The 22503-nt window shown below is 46.5% G+C and overlaps 3 long non-coding RNA genes across 7 annotated transcripts; 1 reads left to right on the top strand and 2 right to left on the bottom strand.

Moving 5' to 3' along the window:
• Positions 1–1679: 1679 nt before the first annotated feature.
• LOC119564411 lies at positions 1680–15928 on the bottom strand. Of its 3 annotated transcripts, none has more exons than XR_006286834.1 (4): positions 15341–15928; positions 14726–14820; positions 3858–4032; positions 1680–3766 (listed from the first exon to the last, which is right to left on the bottom strand). It is a non-coding gene; the product is annotated as an uncharacterized LOC119564411 (long non-coding RNA). The 3 variants fall into 3 exon arrangements; XR_006286835.1 differs by having other exon boundaries at positions 3858–3967; positions 15341–15927; XR_005223202.2 differs by lacking the exon at positions 14726–14820 and having other exon boundaries at positions 3858–3967; positions 15341–15924.
• LOC122463440 lies at positions 4591–10129 on the top strand. Its single transcript, XR_006286833.1, has 2 exons — positions 4591–6134; positions 6947–10129. It is a non-coding gene; the product is annotated as an uncharacterized LOC122463440 (long non-coding RNA).
• Positions 15929–18752: 2824 nt separating the features above from the next.
• On the bottom strand, positions 18753–21694 carry LOC119564414. 3 transcript variants are annotated; one of them, XR_006286831.1, is made up of 2 exons: positions 21589–21694; positions 18753–19837 (listed from the first exon to the last, which is right to left on the bottom strand). It is a non-coding gene; the product is annotated as an uncharacterized LOC119564414 (long non-coding RNA). The 3 variants fall into 3 exon arrangements; XR_005223205.2 differs by lacking the exon at positions 21589–21694 and adding an exon at positions 20627–21193; XR_006286832.1 differs by lacking the exon at positions 21589–21694 and adding an exon at positions 20627–21008 and having other exon boundaries at positions 18753–19790.
• Between the last annotated feature and the right edge of the window lie 809 nt (positions 21695–22503).

Genomic DNA, 22503 nt, shown 5'->3' on the forward strand with positions numbered 1-22503 from the left:
CTCACACCGTCTCAGGGTTGAGAGGGGTGGGGGGAAGGAAGAGGAAACAGTCCCAAAATGCATATACCTGGTCCATTCCACACTGCTATATTTAGTTTCTGATCCAACACAGTAGGACACATGTCCTGACGTTCTGGCAAGAGTCACTGACTGAAAGGGGTGTTTAAAGAGGGACTGAGTAAGTACTCAATAAAGGCTCCAGGACTTGGCTAAAGTTTTTCTTTTTTTTTTTTTTTTAACGATTCTCTGTAAAATCAATATAAACGGTGAGTCACTGCGATTGAGGAAAATGTTTTATAGCACTGAAAACACGTAGTGGTTCCTAGCTGACTACGAGGCCTGGTCTTTGTCCCACAAAGCTTACAGTCTGAGGTCCTGTTTCTCGTCGCTGCTCTGGGCTGAACTCCACCCATATCTCTAGGAAAGCCTTTATCATCCTGAGATTCTTCCTCAAATGTCCGTCACCACCACCATTCTGTCACACCTGTCAGACCTGGTTTGCCAAGCCCAGGAAGGGTACACAGGGGAGCGAAGCTTCTCCAGGAAAGCTTTATACACAATTAGCTTCTCATAGTTATCCTTCTCTATAGCACTTGTCTCTCAGTGCAGTGACTGGCTTCTGAGCCACCCATGTGTGATTCCAAATACATGTGACATGGCAAGGTGCAATCCAGACCACTGAGGGCTGTGTCACCCCTGTCCTGCAACCTAGGATGCCTTACAATGCCTTGTGGAAGTAGCTCCCACCTGGGCCATCCACGAAGAGCCTTCCTTCGAGCAAGTCACAACCTGCCAGGCACGCTTGGGTTACACTTCGGCTTTTATCAGCCTTGGTTACTTCTTCAGGGTAAACCCAAGACACTCCTACTCCCAGATTTCCCCTCCTCCCTTGAAAAAAAAACTTTTCTCGGCAGTCCAGAGATAGTTCTGTTGTCCCTTTAAGGCAAGTGTGGGCAAACTATGGCCTGTGAGCCATTTTAAGCCAGCTCCCAAGCTCCTGCTGGGGAGCAGGGGCTGGAGGTTGCCCTGCTCCAGCCGGGGCGTTGGGTCAAGGGGAGGGGGGCGTGCACCACAAAGCTCGGCCCCGCTCCGCCACTCCAGCTGGGGTGCTGGGTTGGGGGGCTGCTCCAGTGCTCAAGCTGGGGCGGTAGGTTGGGGGCCGCAACACGTGGCTCCCAGAAGCCACGGCATGGCCCCGCTCCGGCTCCTCCATGCTCCAATGGCCCTCTCTGGGGCTCCAATGGGAGCTGTAGGGGTGGCGCCTGCTAATGGGGCAGTGTGCATAAGCACCTGGCCGTGCTTCCGTGTCCGAGCCGGAGAGGGACATGCCACTGCTTCCGGGAGACGTTTGAAGTAAGTGCTGCTTGGAGCCTGCACCCCTGAGCCTCTCCCCACACCCCAACCCTGATCCCCCTCCCACTCTCCAAACTCCTCGATCCCAGCACAGAGCACACTCCTTCACCCCATACCTCTCATCTCCAGCCCCACCCCAGAGCCCTCACCCCCAGCCAGAACCTGCACCCCATCTTGCACCCCAACCCCAATTTTGTGACCCTTCATGGCCTGCCGTACAATTTCTATTCCCCAATGTGGCCCTCGGTCCAAAAGCCCACCCCTGCATTAAGGGAACGATACACAATAATTTGTCACCTCAAATTGAGTTACCTAGACAATTTAACTTAGTTTCAATAAAAGAATAAAAACAGATTTATTTAAATACAAAGAGATTTTAAGGAAGTACAAATAATGACGCATGAAAGTGAGAAATGGTTACATGAAAAATAAAGATAAAAAGCTTCCTGGTGCTTAACTTAAACTATACTTGATTCAAAAGTGAAGTCCTTACCACATCCTATCAGCATTACAGACTGAACTTTTCCTGTCAGGACACCTCCCTCAAGTCCAGCAGCTGTTTCTTCTGGTCTTCTCACATACAAAGACGGAGATGGACAGGGAGAGAGGAGTGGCTTGGGGTGTTTGCCCCTCACTTTTATATTTCATTTCCCCATTGGAAATGCAAGCTCTTGAGAGCACTTTCTCGTACAAATTCCTTCCATGTGCGAATCAGGCAGCAAAATCTCCTAGTAAAAAGTCCCATGCTGTTTTTTCTCACCCCGTTTGCTGAAATGCAGACCTCTCTTGTCCTCTGTCTTCCCCCTTTCATTGGCTGAGGACTCTGTTTACATGTAAATTTGAGGTAAACACACATCCCTTTAAAACCTGTTTCGCCTGTTTTGCCTAATTGTTTTGGAGTTTGAACATGTCCCACCAATGTCATGCAGGGGGGAATTCATAACTTTATATATAATGCCACACACCTTTTACCATGATATTGACCTGTGAATTATGAGTTTTCAAATGATACCTTACAAGGCATCCGTTGTGCAGAGATGATTACAATAGCATGTGGGGTGTGAATACAGGATGCATTCGGTCACACATGTGCATTAGCCTCTATGCAGTAACAAGCGCCTGGCCCCCAGTGCCCAGCTATGCCTTCTTCATGCTCTTTGACTCCATGCGCTAACTCACCAAACAGCTGCTTGATGGGATATGAGCAGAGGAATCATGGCACTTTGGCTGAGTTACCAACTGTCAAAAAGGTCAGTGAAACATGCCCAGGAAAATGTTTGACTGCCACAATAATCGAACAGGGCTCTTCTAAGACTCAGCCCATGCATTGGGAACGTCTGGGAGCTGCCACAGGGCAGGGAAGGAAAGCAGCAGGCTGAGCTCCATTCAACCACTCTCTCAAAATCAGTACAGGACTACCTCCCACTCCTCCCGCAGTACATCCCTCAAGCTGGGGGGAACCAACCCAGTCAGGCACAACCCCATTCCACGTGGGAGGTGATGGTGGCGAGAGGCGGAGTTGGGCTGAGCTCCACCCAAATCAGCATATGAACCCAGTGGCTGATGAGCTATTCTGGGATAACAACCTTCTCCTGCTGCCAGCTCATAGAGTTAGTTCTGTAGATGAAGTGGTAGCCGTCTGTGGTAGTGTGTGCAGTTGTATATAACAGAATTAGTTAGCTGTTTAAAAAGTACTAGGAAATTGTATTGGGTAAAAATTGATTTAGGTTGCAAAGTCAAGCACTAAGGAGTTACATCCAGCATTTCTTAAGGCTGCTCATGCATAACAACAGACTGGAAGCTGTATTTAAACAGCACCTAGGACACTGAGGACCTGCTCCATGACTAAGGCTGCTTGGCCCTCTACTAATACAAATAAAGAATGCAATGAATCTGTGGTAGACCCAAAAGCAGAGCTGAAAACAGAACCCCCAACTTCTGACTCTTATGCTGATGCTTTAACCATGTAACTACCTTCCTTCCTCACACCCACTCATCTCATCCTCTGAGGATCCTGGATGTGAAGGTCTTACCTGCAATGGCAAGTTGTCAAGTTTAAAACTTCGACTATTTAACTATCTCAAAGGGGTAATATCTTCATCATGAGGAAATGCGATTCAAAACCTCTATGCGCTCACTGCCTATCCCTTCTTACATTTTCCTTTCAGTTAAAGATACCTGTTAAATATCTGGTAGCTTTGGAAAAACTTATCATTATAGCCTGTTTATTGACCTCTTGGCCACAACAGAGTGCATGTATTTTCCCTATTTAGAAAAAATAGCATTATTTTCACAGTGCCAACCTTCTTAACATTCCTGTTCATAATGTAACAGGTGGCAGGGAGAGTAGGAGAGCGGCAGCTGAAGCCAGAGTAGGGATCTGAGCTCATTTTCAGTGGGTTCTTCTGACATCCTGTGGGACATGGACCAAACAGGAATACTTATCCAGATTACATCCTTTCATACTGGTTAGGAAATCCATGGACCCTAGTAAAGTTGCTTACCTGTAAGAGCAAAGAGGCAAACTTCCTTCTGTTCTGTGAGCAGCCAGTGATTGGATCAGGGCAGAAAGCTAGATTTCAGCTTCACTTTTACATAGTTAACCAGACAATTTCTATAACAAGTATGAAAACAGAGTCAGGATCTTTATTCAGGTTTCAGAGTAGCAGCCGTGGTAGTCTGTATTAGCAAAAAGAAAAGGAGGACTTGTGGCACCTTAGAGACTAACCAATTTATTTCAGCATAACCTTTCGTGAGCTACAGCTCACTTCATCGGATGCATCTGTAGCTGTAGCTCACGAAAGCTTATGCTCAAATAAATTTATTACTCTCTAAGGTGCCACAAGTACTCCTGGTCTTTATTCAGTTTTCCTTTTATTTTTAACAAACAAACAAACAAACAAACAAAAACAAAGACATTGTAAATCCTTCAACTACAGTTTCTTCACCTGGGGAAAGATTTGTTCATATTGCTAAACAAAACTCAATGCAGTCTGTGGATGCCCAAAAAAGAGAAAACAAATGTTTTAAATCTTGCAAGAAAAATGCACCTTTACAATAAACACCTCGTCAGTAGCACAGATAATCATTTCATGAATTTTAAAAGCTTGTTTTAAGATCTCCAAAAGTTTTTAATGACTAAAATATGGAAATAATTTCACTATAGTCACCACATAGTCTCTATGTCACTGGAGAATTTGCTCTGGAGAAGTACACTTTTAATCCTACTGTACTTCTCATAAGGAAGTGCTAGTTGATTGTACAGATTGTAGATTTGACGCTGCACACTGAAAAACTAGCTTCTGAAGCAAGCATGGCAAAGAACAGGACATTTTATACCACACAAATGTGCGTTAGGTGCTTGTCTAAAGAGGCCTTGGCCCTGTGCTGCCAGACCCTTGAGCCTTTGCAGAATCTTTTTTGATTTCAGGCGGGCTCCACACAACTACAGGGTCTGTTCAGACAGTACAGCTTGCAGGAGTAGAGCTCAGATCTCTTTTACGTTTTAACTAAAAACAGCATCTTATTCCAAACTTGTGCTTTCTGTGGAACTCAGGGTGGGGTCATTTCTGTTAACTGACGGCAAAAGATAAGCACATTTAGTAAGACAGGGTGTAACCTAATAGTTATGAAATAAGGGGAAATGATGTGTTTACGGTTTCACAGCCTGTTCCCTTGATTTCTAACTCACAGAGGGAGCTGGTAGTGACCCCTGTATGGAGGGTGGCTCTGTCCTTCCCTTACAACAGAGTCTTGTGAAGTTAGATTTTCTCAAACATCGCCATTGTTTGCAACAGACATTTAGAAATTCAGCAGGCAGAAAGCGCTCAGGTTAGAGACGCGCCTTTTTTTGTGCCCCCTCCCAGGCAATTCCATTCAACTTAAAAATCAAAATCAGTCAATCAATCCCCATTTCCCTTCTGACTCACAGTTCCAAAAAATGTTGGCAGCCTGCCAAAAAAAACCCCCACAAATATCCTAAGTCCTACACTATGCCCCGACAGCAGCAAGATGCTGCACTCGGAATGCCTGGGAGCCGCAGCCAGGCCGTGGAGAACACTGGGTCAGGATCCCCAAGAGCCTCCTTAGCTAGCACATGGGCCGCTGTAGGTCATCGCCCACTCTGGGGGCACCGCACTGGGCAGGAGCTAGAGGCCAGTGAGGAAGCCCTGGAGCCCATCAGTGAAAGAACCGTCAACCTGAATCGTCAGTGGCAGAGGGGCTGGAACAATGTTTATAATGGGGGTGCTGTGAGCCATTCAACCAAACTGTGAACTCTGTATACAATGGGAACTACTTCAAATGAGGGAGTACAGCAGAATCCCCAGCACCCCTAGTTAGTAGAGAGAATCCCTTCACGGTCTCTATTACTTCTCTCTGTTGTAGGGTTGCTAACCCTCCTGGTTTCACTGGGAGTCTCCTGGAATCAGGCCCTATTTCCCGGAGGCTACTGCAGCCAAACCAGGAGATTTGGGGCATTAGCAGTCTGGCAGCTCAGGGGGGCTAAGGCAGGCTTCCTGCCTGCCCTCGCTCCAAGCCGCTCTCAGAAGCGGCTGGCACTGTCCCTGCAGCACTTGGTGGGTCGGGGGACAGGGATCTCCGCTCGCTGCCACCACCCCAAGCGCAGACTCCACAGCTCCCATTGACCAGGAACTGCGGCCAATGGGAGCTGCAGGGGCGGTGCCTGCAGGCAGGGGCAGCATGCAGAGCTCCCTGAACCCCCTGCGCCTAGGAGCCGCTGCCAGACGGATGTACCCAGTCGCTTTCGGGAGCTGCCCAAGGTAAGCGCTGCCCCCACTCACTCCCTCCCACATCCCAACCCCTGCCCTGAGCCCGTACTCTGCACCCAAATTCCCTCCCAGAGCCTGACCCCTCATCCTCTCCCGCACCCAAACACCCTCCCAGCGCCCGCACCCCCTCCTGCACCCCAACCCCTGCCCCAGGCTTAGCCCGGAGTGAGCAGGGGGCGGGGCCTCGGGGAAGGGGCAGGGCAAGGGTGTTTGCATTTGTGCCATTAGACAGTTGGCAACCCCACTCTGTTGGGCCCGCTGTCAAGTCCGCACAATGCAGAAAATCCACATGCATTAGGTGCATTACCCTTGTAATTGTTCCAAGAGTTAATTCTTTAAACTCTAGTAAGCTATCGACTCCCAAATACCAGGGGGTGATACCAGTCCCAGCCTGGGAGGTGACATTGTGGGCGTGCACAGGTCTTTTGTGCACACCCAGCAGGGCTCAGCCACGAGAGCTCTGAACAGATCTAAAACCAACCTCATTTTCTAATAACGTGTATTCCTCTCCACCTTCTCCTCCTGCGGGATCCCAAAACACCAAGGTGCCCTAAAGCTCCTGCAGGCTACTGGGTCAAGCTCATCAGCCCTACTACAGCATATGAGAAGGCGGCCAGATACTCAACACTATTGGGAAGTGTGGGGTATTTCCCTCATATTGGGAAGGATTATAGCATTTGATTCCACTTGGCTCTGTTCCCTTAGGACACAACCACCTCCCCTTTGCATCTCTGTGATCTAAAACAGCCTTCCTATGTTCCTCTTTACCTCCTTCCTTTTCCATTTCCTTTCAAATGGCGAAGTGAACACACAGATCTACTGAGCTCCACCAAGATAAATACGTAACTGGCAGCTGTACCTTTGGATAGCAGCACGGGATCTGTTCGGACGAAAGAGTCTGTGACAACGAGTTTTATCCTGCTTGGAAACTCCTTTGCCCAGCCCAGATGCTCCCCCAGAGATAAGCTGAGTAAAACAGATCAGGCCAGGCAGATGATCAGGGGAAAAAACGAAAGCAAGTGCAACACAAACAGAACCCCTCTCTGAACTACATGCCTGATCTCCATTCTACCATGCCTAGGAGCAAGATCAGACACCAACTAGCATACTGATCTGATGAACAAAAGCTTTGGAGTCCCTGAATTCTGTTATTAATTATAGAGCTCACCCTCCTTGCTTAGGGTCAGATGGTGATCTCAACTTCAGGAGTGTAACAACGGGGTTATTCCATAGATTTCACTGGAGTTATCTGGCTTTACACTAGTTATCTGGTTACACTGGCTTTATCTGGTTACACTGGCTTTACACTAGTGTAAACATAATCAGAATCTGTCTCTTGGCATATAATGGGTAAGGCTGGACATATTAGGCCAGATTCCAGGGTGCTTTGTACCACTCCTGCAGCGTGTAGGGACTGCAAAGGGAGTGGTGCGGTCCCCAAAGGAATTCCCGCAGTGCAGGGAAAGCATATCCTGGCATATGCAGCCTGAAAGCTGCCTCTCATGCAGCCCCTGGTGTAGGGAACTGCCAAAGGCATGAAGAGAAGTGGCCAGAACACTTCATGCTTGGGAATTCTTGGCTGCAGGGAAACCCATTGGCAGCGGCAGTGGGAAAGCTGCTGAGGGTTATGTGGGGGTGTGACTATTCCAGGAACAGGTGGGGCCTGTGTGGGCGCGTAGTGCTCTAACCGAACATACACAGGAGGCTGCACAGGCCCTCAGAGCCTGAGGAGCCCGGAATCAGAGAGGTATAAAGGGGGCTAAAAGCCCCGACGTCCTGGTCAGAGCCTTGTGTGCCACACCTCTTGTGAGCAGCTGCACAGTCTTGTTCATATCTTTTAGTCACAGCACTTCCTGTCAGTGAAGATTTGAACTGTTAGTGGTCATGACAAGGCATTTCTGTTCCACCTCTGAACACTCACTTTCTACATTCGTGGCTCTCAACCTTACCAGACTACTGTACCCCTTTCAGGAGTCTGATTTGGTCTTACATACACCCAAGTTTCACCTCACTTAACTACTGGCTTACAAAATCAGACCTAAAAATACAAGTGTCTCACAGCACGCTATTACTGAAAAATTGCTGACTTCCTCATTTTTATCTTATAATTGTAAAAATCAGTCAATTAGAATATAAATATTTTATTTACATATCAGTGTATAGTATACAGAGAAATATAAACAATTTACTGTCTGTGAGAAATTTTAGTTTGTACCGACTTTGCTAGTGCTTTTTATGTAGCCTGTTATAAAATTAGGCAAATCTCTAGATGAGTTGATGTACCCCCTGGAAGACCTCTGCATACCCCGAAGGGTACACATACCCCTGGCTGAGAACCACAGTTCTACATCATCCAAGAGAAAACATACATTGAGGAGCCAAAGTAGCTTTTAGCTTTCCACAAAGGTATGTACGCAGTCCTCTCCCTCCCCTCACACACATTCCTGTCCCAGGCCTTAGAATAACACAGCCAAGTTCATGAAAGAGAATTCTGTGTGGAAAACATTCACCGATTAGTCATTTTGAGCACCAGGTAGTTGATACTTTTTCTTTATATTTCTAGTTAGTTTTATTAGGGAACTTGGAATTCCATAGGCAATCCCTTAGAGTCTGATCTAAGGGATGTCTATATTAGAAAGTTGTGCCAATTTAACTCTATCATCATAGATAGTCCGCACTACGGGACTCAGTTATGTCTGTACAAAGGTGCTTACAGCAGTAGAGCAAATCTTGTATGGGCAAGGGAATAAGTTATACCACTATAACTGCATCCATATTAGTGCTTTTACCAGTGTAACTATTCTGCTAAAACATCACACATCTAATGGAAACAGATATACTAGTCAAACTTTGGACCAAGCTGTAGTGCAATGTACACCTAGGGATGGGTGATGAAGCCAGTTGCCCTGGGTGCCAATTTCCAGCACATGCAAATCAACATCAGGTTGTGTGCACGCTTTAACTGAGGCTTTAATTTTACTCTTTGCTCTGACTTTGCTTTTTGCTCATCCATTTGCAGGGGACCAGAAAACGAAACACCAAGGGCCAGCCATAGGAATGAACCACTATTTAAACACTTCTTTCTTGGTTGTGGTATCACTAGCTGGACATCTCAACTAAATCTAGTTGTAAAATTTGATGCGAGGTGCTCTAACTAGCACACACATTAGTAAATGCAGCAATGCCTGTCTGACGTTGCACTCCATATGTTTTTATGGAAATATGAGTGTAAATATAAAGTAACTGGAATATGCTGTATGCAAAAGGTCTTTTGTAAGGTATTATTACAAAGCTTATAATCTACTGAGTGTGTTCCTCCTATTTGTACCAAGGTATCATTCTTGTATCTGAAGCTAGATATATGAAGTATTATTCTGAAGTCCTATTGTAACTATGGAAAGTGTGGGCCGTTAATGGTGGCTTGGAATCTTGATGGCTCCCATTAACTGGGACAATTGGTTGTGAATAGCTTTGTTTACTCGCAAACCTTCCTGAGTACCTGCAGGCGAGCCCTGAAAGAATGGAGAATAAGGTCTCACAGTGACATGTGATCATGTCACCTGGTACTGAAATTCATCTTAAACCTGGCGCTTTTCCATTTTGAAGGAAGGGTGCGGGCCCAGAGAGACAAAAGATTCCCGCCTTGTGCCAAAGCTATGAAAGGGGGTGGAACAAAACCAAGGGGGCTCCCAGTCATGTGAAATCCCCTGCTTTTCATCTAAGATGCCTGCTGGAACGAACAAGGTCTGTACCAGGGGAAAGGATTGGGCCCAGACTAGGAAGGACTCTAGTCTGTGAAAGAAGCTTATTGGAACATCTCTGAGGGTGAGATTAACCTGTATTCAGTTTCTTAATGGATTAGGCTTAGACTTGCGTGATTTGTTTTATTTTGCTTGGTAGCTTACTTTGTTCTGTGTGTTATTACTAGAAACCACTTAAATCCTACTTTTTATACTAAATAAAATCACTTTCATTTATGAATTAAACCAGAGTAAGTGATTAATACCTGGGGGAGCAAGCAGCTGTGCATCTCTCTGTATCAGTTTTATAGAGGGCAAAATTTATGAGTTTACCCTGTATAAGCTTTATACAGAGTAAAAAGGATTTATTTGGGATTTGGATCCCATTGGGAGCTGGGTGCCTGGGTGCTGGAGACAGGAGTACTTACTGAGCTGTTTTCAGTTAAGTTTGCAGCTTTGGGGGTGTGGTTCAGACCCTGGGTCTGTGTTGCAGCAGTCTTGTGTGTCTGGCTCAACAAGACAGGGTTCTGGAGACCCAAGTTGGCAGGGAAGACGGGCTCAGAGGTAGTTTCAGCACATTGGGTGACAGTTCCAAGGGGGTCTCTATGACCAAACCCATCACAACCTGCAGGTCAGATTTTCACCAGACACTGAGTGCAGTGTAGGGACTACAGACTGTTACCACTATTACTAACGATATTGCAAAATATAAACCAACACATATCAGTTGAGGAAGCAAAATACTCATTGAAAGAAAAACCCTGTGATCAAGCACTGGCCAATTATTTGACCTACTAAGCATGGGAGAATTAGCTGAAATGAGCATTAAGAATTATATGATAGAGGGAAACAAAATTGCAGCACCATAAGATATTCAAAAAATAATTGTTTGGGTAATCTGAAAATTCTATATAGTTGTATGTGTGTATTTCTGCAAGGCTTCCAGTACAATTCAAAAAAGGAAATGGAGAATAAATGCATCCCCGATATAATTTTAGCTATAAATTTCAGTGTAGTAATTTCTAGGCAAACGGAAGAATTCCTCTGCTATTGTAAAGGCTTCAAGGAATCAATCAACTAATAGCATGTAGAGTTAAATCCTATTACAGGATTTAATTTGAAAGGAAGGTGGTATGAAGATTTCATGAAACTCATCTAGCCAGTAAAAATAATTCAGAGTGAAACATTCTCTTTTTCATAGCAGAAAGACAAACTCTTATCACATGTAGCACCTTTCTTCATGAGGGACCTTAACATGCTTTAGAAATTTTATTAAATGTACACACCATTACCATATACAACATTGAAAATCCTAACGACACGTCTACACCGCTAGAGTAGAAGGCAGCAATGGATACACTAGGCTTCAAAGAGGGGAGAGAGAGAGATAAGGTGGCTGTGCTGACCAAAACCAGGGTAAGGAGCTCAAGGGAAGCATTTGAGCTACCAGGCTACATGGCTTATATATCTGGTTTGGTGGTTTTGCGTTAACTGCATGGCAGAAATGTGCCCTCTACAGACCTTTGTCAGATCAGTGTCAGTTCAGATCAAACCCAACCTCGAGAGGGTGATTTCTGTGTTCATACATGAGTCTCAGGTGTGCTTTCCCTTGCAACAAATACTACCCAGTAAAACCGACTCTATTCCCAGGAAAGCAGTTTATAACCCGCACTGGGGTTGGGCTCATTGCCGGTGCCATTGAAACACAACACAAACATGCCATGCATGCATCTGAAGAAGTGGGTATTCACCCACAAAAGCTTATGCTCCAATACGTCTGTTAGTCTATAAGGTGCCACAGGACTCTTTGCCGTTTTCACAGATCCAGACTAACACAGCTACCCCTCTGATACTTAACACAAACATTAATAGACTTATCCCTGCACCTCCCCGGAAGGAAGGTACGTTGGTCTTATATCCAGGTTAGAGACTAGGAACCTGAGGCACAGAAAGATTCAGACTTACTCAAGTCCACATGGCAAGTCTGTTGGAGAACTGACAGCAGAGTGGAAAGAAACACTAATTTCCTGACTCCCAAGCCACTGCCTGAATCACAAAGACATCCTTCTCCCCACAGCACTCCAGGGGTCTAGCTTGTGTCATCCTTTTCTGTGGGGAATCTGTATGTCCGTCTCCTAGGAGATACAGGTTTCAAGCTAACCACTTATTTAAATACCTCAATAAAAGGAACAGCGCTTTAACTCAAGGGAAAACTTCAATAAAGGCTTTGAGTGAATCAGTTTCCATCCATCTCCTTGACTTTGTGTCTTTCTGGGAAAGAGTTTAGGTTTTAAAGCCAAAAAGGACCATTGTGACCATTGAGTGTGACCTCTAACACAGGCTACAGAACCTTATCCAAGACTTTTGCATTAAGCGCGTAACTTCTATTTGAGCTACAGCATCTCGTTAGAAAGACATCCAGTTTTGATTTAAAAAATGTTAGGTGATGGAGAATCTGCCACATCCATAAGTAGATTGCTCCACTGGTTATTTACCCTCAGTTAAATAGTTACACCTTATTTCTACTCAGAATTGAGCCTTATTTCGTGTCCAGCTTCTCACTTGTCCTCTTCACAAGCCACTTGGCTTCCCATTAGCCTCCTCTGTTTGGAAATACCTAACTACAAAAGTATCAGTTTTTTAAAAATAAGAATACTTCAGTGTGCATAACAGTGCCCCTGAGACATTACCCAGAGGGATGAGTGTTGATAAACAATGGCGTTTGGCAGCACATTTGTTTATTTGTTTTAAGAGTCAAACTGCCCAGATAATTTTGAACACTTTGGCACAACCCTAGCTAGAACCTAATAGATCAAAGGTGGCACAATTAAAAGTGATCAATCTCATTAAACAACCTTTCTTTGTACCACATTCAGCCCTTGGACTAGAGAAAGATTCACCACTGTAAAAGCAAGTTCCCTCTTCGATGGAAAAACAAGCAGCAAGTAACTATGTAGCCATCTAGTTTAACTCCGAGGGAATTTAATCAAAGACACAAATGATGGGACATTTGCAGCTTGGTTCTCAGGGGCAAAATGTAACTCCCCTTGACAACCGTGGGAGAACATGTAGCCGCCTTCTCAACTTGTAAAAAATACACCTCAGTTTGGCACAGTTTTGCTTACTAGAGAAATAAGTCTGACCTTGTGCCCATTGAAGTCAATAGCAAAAATACCTATGGACTGCAGGACTGGGCCTTTGGAAAAGAAAAGCCAGGAATAATAGAGCCATTAATTAGATAGTGACAAATAAATGACCATGAAGGGGCAGATGCTACATTTTCCATAGATGGCAATGGGAGTTGTGGTACTTAGTAACTAATCATTTCAATCCTGCTCCCATTAATGTCAGTGGCAAAACGCCGGCTTGATGTAAGACATTCAGATTTTTAAGGTGGTGGGGATGGGGATGGGGAGGCCCTCCCCCCACTCCAAATTTGCATTGCTCAGCATATGCTGGTACAATTCACAGGCTCACCTATAGCATGTGAATTACTTTAAAAATAATCAAAACAAAATGTCCATGTTATTACCTCCCAGTGAGAAGGAAAACCCAGAGGCCTCTAAAGTAGGCACAGACTGACATCAATTACAAACCTCCTCTACCAAACAGAACGTTTAGTTTGTGAGAGGTTTCAGAGTAGTAGCCGTGTTAGTCTGTATCCGCAAAAAGAAAAGGAGTACTTGTGGCACCTTTGAGACTAACACATTTATTTGAGCATAAGCTTTCGTGAGCTACAGCTCACTTCATCGGCTGCAGAGTTAACACTGGCCCTGCCTTTAATCCCCCCATTCCCAGGAAGAGCTCGGTTTTATTCCTTTGACCATGGTGCTCTTCCTAAGGGCTTCCAGGTCAGGGGGATTAAGAAGTCAGAGTACCTTACACACTGTTCCCATCACAACCTTGTCTTGTTTGCATCAGTGCTAAGGGTGGCTCTAAGTCATCTCCACGCAATGAGCTATGTACGTAACTAGTTTTGCATAGTTAGAGTACAAGGTTACGATTTGCACAAGTGAATCCTAGGGAGTGTTTGAATCTCTGCCTCCCCTTCATGTTTCACAACACTTTAGACAATAGCCATGCCTCAAGCAAGGTACCTGGAAATGAGGTTTCCTGACATTCCCCCGCCCCCGCATTCAAAACAGTCGGTTTCCGGACTGGACTACAACAAACCACACTGCCGGAAACAAAACATTCTTCCATGGTAACAGATGCTTTGCAGACCACAAGCCACTGACATACAGGCAGGGACATTTTCCTGTTTGTGTATGGGCTCAAACAGACCCAGTTATTGATGGTTGAAAGCGTCAGCTTCTCTGCGAGGTGTCATGTGTCTGGTTCAGAAAGTGATACAATGTTCTCAAACTCAGTTTCCCGGAACAGGCACAACAGAAAGTATGAACTCATTTGTTATCAGCATTGAAACATGGTGAGTAGTGTATTACAAATGGAAATAGCTTATCTACGCATTTCTAGTGGCTTATTTTTAGTTGAAATATAGCAGAGACTAGCTAGAGCTTCATGCTAAAACTCCTCTGCAGATGTTAAAATGGCAACATTAATTCCAGTAACTCTTGTATAGTTCTAAGGGATGTTTCAATTTGCAAAACACAAAACCCACAGCTGGTAGTCCCAGCAGTAACCAGGGACTGAATGGGCCATGGGCATGGAGCTCCCATCTCCTCAAAGGTAACCCCTGCAGGACAGGATTTGGGACATGTTGCCAGGGGCAGCGAGGGGAAGCTTACAGTGCTGCTACCCACTCTGTACTTGTGCTGAGAATAAAGAACTTTCCTCTCCAGGGCTGGCCATGTAACATTGCAAAAGCAATGAACAGCTCACCTACTTCACTTTCCTCCCCACCTGTTCTGCTCCAGCCTGCTTCTGAACCTTGGCCCAATGGTTAGATGCCGCTGTGATGAATATTGGATAAATACCTGACAGATATGAAAGCTCTTTGTGAGTGGGACAGAGTCTTGATTTACATCATGTACAACTCTGAGCAAACAGTTGACAGATTTTTTTGAAAAAAAAAAAAAAAATCCACCTTGCTGCCATTCTGGACTCTGACTTTGGTTAATTAGTGACGTTGATACTACCAATATTCAGCCCAGTTCACACAAGCATACATCAATATCAAACACATTGAGCATATTCCATTGATATCACAGATAGCAGGGAATGATCAGTTAGGAAAGGTAACAGTGACAAACCATTTTTAACAGGAACAGCAAACTGAAATGGGCTCGAGACTGTAACCCTCTATTTAACCGGATTTACTTCTTACACTTCAGAGGCGTAGAAAAACTAGCACATGGTGGTGCTTGTGGAGTGAAGTCTTACTCAGTATGAGTAAGGGCGACAGGATTGGGCGCAGAACAGTGGGGTAGGTCGTGCACGAAATGACTGTCAAAGAGTGGCCTCTGGCGGGCACACAGAAAAGATCACATTGCCTACCTTCGTCCAGGATAGCACAGGAAAGCAGCCGCGAGAAGCAGGAGCCTGTGGGTCAAATTCAATTCAGTCTCTCTGCGAGCAGAGAGGCGGCCTTGGCGTGCGCGTTGCAATGCGGCGCTGCAGAGCGCAGGGAGACAAGCAGCCCGAACGCCCCCGAGCACAGCGCAGCAGCCAGAGACGCAGCCTGGATGCGCGGAGTCAGTGTAATTTCTGGGCTCAGCCCCGAAGGATCCCCGGGGCGGATTGAAATTGCTCCCTGACACCACGAGCTCTCCCCACAGCAAGTCACCCCCTGGCCCGCTCTGCGCGCAGTCGCCCTCACACGTCGGAGGGGACAGAAGCTTCCCCCCCCCGCATGGTATTTCTCCGCTGCTCGAAGGGGCTCCCCCCCCGGCCTGCCTCCAACCACAGACAGGAGACACCCCCAGCCGCAGCCCCTGGGCCTTAACACTCCCACCAACGGGACAGAGTTTAGCCCCCCAGGCAGAAGCGCTCCTGGGGGCTCGCAGAGAGGCGGGGCCCCCCCGCCCTGCTCGCCGCAAAAACTGGCTCGGATTCAGCAACCAGCCCCAGCGTCGGCAGCCTGGAGAGCCGGGGGCGGGGCCAGCAGCGGAGGGGGCGGGGTCTGACGGCTGAGGGGCGGGGCCTGTGTCCCTGCTGGGCGCTCGCGCGCTGTCCGGGCGGCGGGGCGTGGGGGGCGCTGTGGGTACATTCACTACCATGAGCATAAAGAGCAGGAGGACTTGTGGCACCTTAAAGACTAACAAATTTATTTGAGCACAAGCTTTCGTGAGCTACAGCTCACTTCATCGGATGCATTCAGTGGAAAATATAGTGGGGAGATTTATATACATAGAGAACATGAAACAATGGGTGTTACCATACACACTGTAAGGAGAGTGATCAGTTAAGGTGAGCTATTAATCAAGGTGGGACATTTCCAGCAGTTGACAAGAACGTCTGAGGAACAGTGGGGGGCAGGGAATAAACATGGGGAAATAGTTTTACTTTGTATAATGACCAATCCACATCCCTTTCCCTTTGTGTTTGCAGGGGTGTCAGGAAGGAGGTATTCTCCCCCCCTGCAAGGCTGACCCTGCAGCTATTCCCTCCCTGCATCTTACAGAATCGATACAGGCAATAGTATAATGCGTGCTCCACCTGCAGAAATGGATTTATCCTCACAGGCTCCGGAGAGAGAGACAAAGGTTTTATCCCCATTTGAGAGATGAGGAACTGGAGACCCAGAAAGGGTATGATCTGACTGCACAAAAGGAGTTAGGCTTTGCGATGCTGAGCACCTGGAAACTTTCAGGCCCCTTGAAAATCGCTGTGATTCACAAAGCCTGAGTTAGGCACCTAAGGGTCTATCAAAGGAATAGAGGGAGACAGGCGCCTTAGATTGTGATCCACCAAAGCCAGCGCACTAAGCAGGGAGCCACCTACGCTGGCCAATGGCTGATGCAGAGGACAAATGGCCCTTTAGCCCTCACCAGAGATAGGCAGCTAGCTTTGGGGACTCCTCCTCTGGAGTCAGGCAACTTACGTTTCTTACCAGAATGAGATGGGTGCCTGCCCCACTCTGTATAAAATGGCTGGAGGTGGCATTAGCTGTACCCACCTGGTAACATTTAGCCTTATAGTGAGCACACTCTCCTGGGATGTGGGGAGACCCAGGTTCAATTCCCACATCAGGCACAGGGGGAGAAAGGATTTGAACATAGGTCTCCTACGTCTCTCAGCAGAGTGCTGTAACCACTGAATATGAGATAGTCTGATGGGGGCTCTCTTGGTCTATCCAAGTGAAGCTGCTGCACTGCGGGGAAAAAAGAATGAAAGTGATTGGAGCCAGGGTCTCCCACCGCCCAGCTGACCATCTGCTCCACCCAACTACAGAGTCTCTCTGGCTCTATACCCAGAGTGGAACACTGAGCTGAAAGTTAGAAGGGGGGCACTGGCACCACCACCTTCTCCTTCCGAGGGTTAGGCGGAATGTTTTGGGCGTCACAGAGATGCTGAAACCAGGATTTAAGCAGGTACAACAGCGCCTTGGGCACCTAACTCCTTTTGTGCGTTCTGGCCTATATGACTTACCCGAGGCAGAACAGAGAATCTGTGGGAGAGACAAAAACAGAGCTGAAAACAGAACCCACATAGCTTCTGACTCTTAGTCCTGTGTTTTAAGCACACGACCTTTCCTCATCCCCTTCCTTTTGCTAGCTTTTACTGCAGAACCTGCATGTGAAGGTTTAATCTGTGACAGAAAGTGGGGGTATTTTGTAATTACTTCAATACCCCAAAGAAGTAAGCACCTTACCTCAAGGGAAATGACTCAAAACCTTTTTTTACAATCTCCGCCTAGCCCTCTCCTTAAATTTGTATCTATGGCCTTTCACATAAAAATACATATTCCCAAAGCCACCATAGAAGAGGGAGATACTTGGACCATAATGGCCTTAGTTTATTGACCACTGGGGCAGACTGCAAGGCTCTTTTTGCTATCTAGAAGAAGTTTTGGGACTGTTTTCAGAGTTCCAACCTTCTTAACATTTGTTTTTGCCGCTGCATAGCAAAGAAACACCTGGAAGCAGGAGAGAAATTGATCTTAGTTCACTGAACTCCTCCAAGCTGCAGTCTAGTGCATAGGACTAAAATTTAGTTGTTTACCACAAATATACGGATGGGCCCCTGGTCTTCCCCATTATGTGGGGAGCCCTCCTGGGAGCAGGGATGTTGTGTGAGGGCCAGGGGAATCATAGAATATCAGGGGTGGAAGGGACCTCAGGAGGTCAATTAGTCCAACCCCCTGCTCAAAGCAGGACCAATCCCCAATTTTTGCCCCATATCCCTAAATGGCCCCCTCAAGGATTGAACTCACAACCCTGTGTTTAGCAGGCCAAAGCTCAAACCACTGGGGAATAGGTGGGGGTGCGGAGGGAACCAGGGTGGGGAGAATGTATATTCCTTCATTGCTGTCTCCCCTGCTCTAGAGCTGCCTCTGTCTGACAAAGCCTGTGTTATGAATGCCAGGCTCTTCCGCAGAAGTAGCTCTGTGGCATCTCGCCTTGCCAGTTCACACCCTAACGGGAAGTGAGGGAGGGGGAAGGAATGCAGCTGTAGTTGACGCTATAGCGCTGATCTCAGCTCTGAACAGTGGCGATCTCCTTCCTCTGACAGCGATCCCACGGGAGTCTGGCTAAACAGAACTGAGTCAACTTCTGACACACGTTTTGAAAATCCCTCCACACAAGTAAAGATACTTATCTGCAAGAGGAAAGAAGAGAACTTCTTTCTGTTCTGTAAGCAGCTAGTGATTAGATGAGAGCACAGGGCTAGATCTCAACATCACTTTTAAATAGTTAATGAGACAGTTTCTATTAACAGGTATGGCAAAAATATCAGGATGCTAGAGTCTTTATTCAGTATCCCTTTTATTTAAGAAAAAGGCCTATTCCAAATAACACATTGTAAATAACACAGATACCTTCAATTATAGTTGAAGTGCAGCTTGCAGTCACAAAAAAGGTGTAAGTAACATTTTAAATCTTTATATCTCGTAAGACAGATGCCGAAGTGTTTGATTATACTTTTCTGAATATAAAAAAAGCTTATTTTAAGATCTACAAAGTCAGATTTTGACAACTAACATATAAAAATAATATAGGCACTAAACCACTGGAGAACTTCTCAGGAGGACACTTGATCTTGCTGCTTACTTCTTATAAGAAAATATTAGTGGATTGCAAGGAAACAAATGTGATAGCCAAGATGGCCAGGGATACAACCCCATGCTCTGAGTGTCCCTACTCTCCCATTGCCAGAAGCTGGGACTGGCTGACAGGGAATGATGGATCACTCAATAACTGCCCTGTTCTGTTCATTCCCTTTGAAGCACCTGGCTACATGGACCATTGGTCTGACCCAGGATGGATGTTTTCATGAAGAATCTACCACATTCCACCTAGTGTCTGGCATCTTCAAATTTCTGTTTATAGAGTAATATGCACTCCATGATGGAAGCTTGTAAGTAAGGATCTGAAGAGGCTTTCTTGCTGTCTGCAGTTAAAGCCACAACTCACAATCCAAACCATGCCACGCTCTGATGGTGACTATGTTGTTAAAGGGGAAACATTTAGCACTATGGAGAGGCCGAATAAGGAACCAGCTGCATGTTCAGAAGTGCGAATAATTTTGATGCTATGAACTGCCTTGCTTGCTTCAGAAGCCATTTTCAAGGGCAAGAGCAATGATCCACCTCCAGCCTTTCTGCTTTACTCAAATGCAGTGGATTCCTACTACAAGTCCAGAGGAAACAAGTTGTAGAGAAAGTAATAGCAGCTACCTGGGGGGGGGGCGCGAGGGGCGAGGTCGTCTATTTTCACTACAGAAATTTCAGTGCAAAATGTATGACATTTATCTTCTAAACTTTTCCATGATTTTCTTCCAATGTCTGTAAATTTGTAAACCATAGGCATCAGCCAGCATCAGTCATGTATCCTGAAAAAGGAAGATAAACAATTAAAATCAAGTTTCAGAGTGGTAGCTATGTTAGTCTGTATCAGCAAAAACAACAAGGAGTGCTTGTGGCACCTTAGAGACTAACAAATGTATTTGGGCATAAGCTTTTGTGGGCTAAAACCCACTATATACTTCAGTCTTACACACATCTTTCTTTAGACTTCAAAGTATTCATTGAAACTAAACTTTTCATTGGTTGTACTTTTCAGTATTGTCAGGAACAAATACTAGCTCTTGCATTAGGTGTAACTGCACAGAACAGAAACATTTTAAACTCATTTCAGGTTAAAGCAGAGGTTTTGGCAAAATCTTAGAAAAAGCAGGAGAAAACATGCACCCTGGATGTCACAGGGCTAGGGTTAATTTGTCAGCAGAGGTAGTAACTGCAAGGGACAAACAACAAAAAAGTGACTGATGACAAGTGTTGATAATTACAGGAGCTAACTAACGGAGAACTAGGCTATCCATGAATCTGCTTTTCTCCCCACTATAAACCAAAGCTGAGCTGGAACGTTCCTCCGGAAGTTCCGCTCTGCACCAGGAACGGACACCTGTGTAGATTTACATTTTTATCGCGGGATATTAGTTTCTTCAGTGTCTAGTCACATTGACTATTCTTGTTCAACAATGGAGCAGGTGAATGGTATGTAAAATACTGTATAGTCCTTAGGAAGTCCACGTGAGCTTCTTTATGATAGATACTCAACACAACTAAGCTCTTCATGATAGATACTAAACGCAATTAAGCAATTACTTTAGTTTACATACCTGTTTTAAAGCACCATATACTGTAACTACACACGCGCGCACACACCCCGCGCCATATCATCCATTTGAGGAACTAGCACGCGCAATGCTGCCTCCTTGTAGATTAAATCTGGTCTTTGCTTATCATCTTTCTGGCTTTATAGATTTATTTTTCACCCAAAGACCACCACATGATTTTCTCCTTCATTCTTAATAGGGGACGAGGGAAGGCTGCTGGGAGCACATCAGACCCGCCCTCTGCTCTCCACACTGGCTCAAAAGCAGCAGAAGCTTGACTTGAGAAGCTGGGGGGCTGAGGTTTGGGCGGGGGGTGCGCCGAGGAGCCCGAGGGAAGAGTCTACCCAGCCAGTGCGGGGCAGCAGCAGGCCCCGGCGCGGCACCGACTCATCGCAAGCCCCGGGCAGGGGCAGCAACCTCAGGAGCCCCCGGCTCCCCCCAGCGCCGCCGGGGCCAGCGAGGGAAGGGGGCGGGGAGCAGGGGCGTGGTCGGGAGAGATGGGGCGGGGCTTGTGTCCCTGCTTTGCACCCGGACGCCGTGCTGGGGTTTGGGGGAGGGGAGAAGAGGCTGCGCTGGGCCCTGAGTTATTGGTTCACACCAGGGATCAGCGTCGAGCCTGTGTCCCCGGAGGCAGGGGGAGCTGGCCAGGCAGACGCAGGGAGGGGGCTGGCTCACCCCGCTGCATGTGTATCTTTGTGGGTGCAGCCATGGGCACATTACATGGAGGGGCAGCTGCTCCTGGAATCACCCACCAGATTTTACCCGTTTGCTTCTGTTCATTAGGGTGTAAAATTGAAACATTTAAAACCCTCCACGGGTCTCCCTTCCAGGCTATATCCCTGAGTGCAACAGCCCTCTCCGGTGCTGGTGCCAGGAGCGGGCTTCCTACACTGGCCGGAGCTGTTTTTTCCAAAAGATATAAAAAACATTGTTTTTAAATGAATCTCCTGCTTTTAATTAGATACCTTCTGAATGTCCAGTCTTCACCTTCTAGCCTGCAGTGGAAAAGAAATCGCAGAAGAGCGTTTTTTTCAAATGTCATTTGCTTCATTTGGGTTCAGGGATTTGGCTGGAAGTGGGTGATCAGGGAGGGGGAGCGAAGAGAGGAGGGAGACAGTGGGGAGAGGGCGGGGCCTGGGCAGAGTGGGGGCAGGGCCTGGGGCAGAGCAGGGTGGAGTATGGGCGGGGCTATAGGTGGGCTGGGGAGCTGGCCTCCTCAAGCGACCACTTCACCCCCCGCCCACTACGGCAGGTAAGAGCGGCTCGTCTTGAGCGTTGTGCACAGAGGACACAAGTAACATTAGAGGCTAAGGAATCTGTGGGCAAAATGTATTTTTATGTAAATGCAGGAGAGCCACATCTGACTTGGCAAGTTAGCCAGCGACAGTGACAAACAAGCTGAGAACATCTTTTATACATGCAAGTGACATTTTCTTCATTAAAATTCGATGCATTTCACCTGATTTCCCAATTCTAAATTGGTCCTGGGAGGTATAAGCCAAACCAAGAACAGCAATTATAACAGTTGGGCTAGTTCTGGCAACAGGTCTGTGTTGCTAAAACAAGCAGGCAGAGGTGCAGTGGAAACTCCGCAGAGAAGTTGCAAGTGACCCTGTAGACCCTTTCGGAATCTTTGAAGCCAGCCGGAAAGGCTTCTGAGGAAATAGCTCTCACACGCCCTGCTGATTTCCTTCCTCAGGGCGACGCTCTGATACACCAAGCACCACATCTATTTAACACACTTTCTCACACTGGAGCAGGGTGGAGCAACCCCTTGTGAATGTCAATCTGTTGGCTATAACCACAAACTACAGATCAAACCACCCCACTTGTACAATTAATACTTATGTTAAGTACTCAAGGAACTCAGGGGCAGGGGA

This window comes from Chelonia mydas, chromosome 21, assembly GCF_015237465.2.
Source record: "Chelonia mydas isolate rCheMyd1 chromosome 21, rCheMyd1.pri.v2, whole genome shotgun sequence".
Taxonomy (NCBI): domain Eukaryota; kingdom Metazoa; phylum Chordata; order Testudines; family Cheloniidae; genus Chelonia; species Chelonia mydas.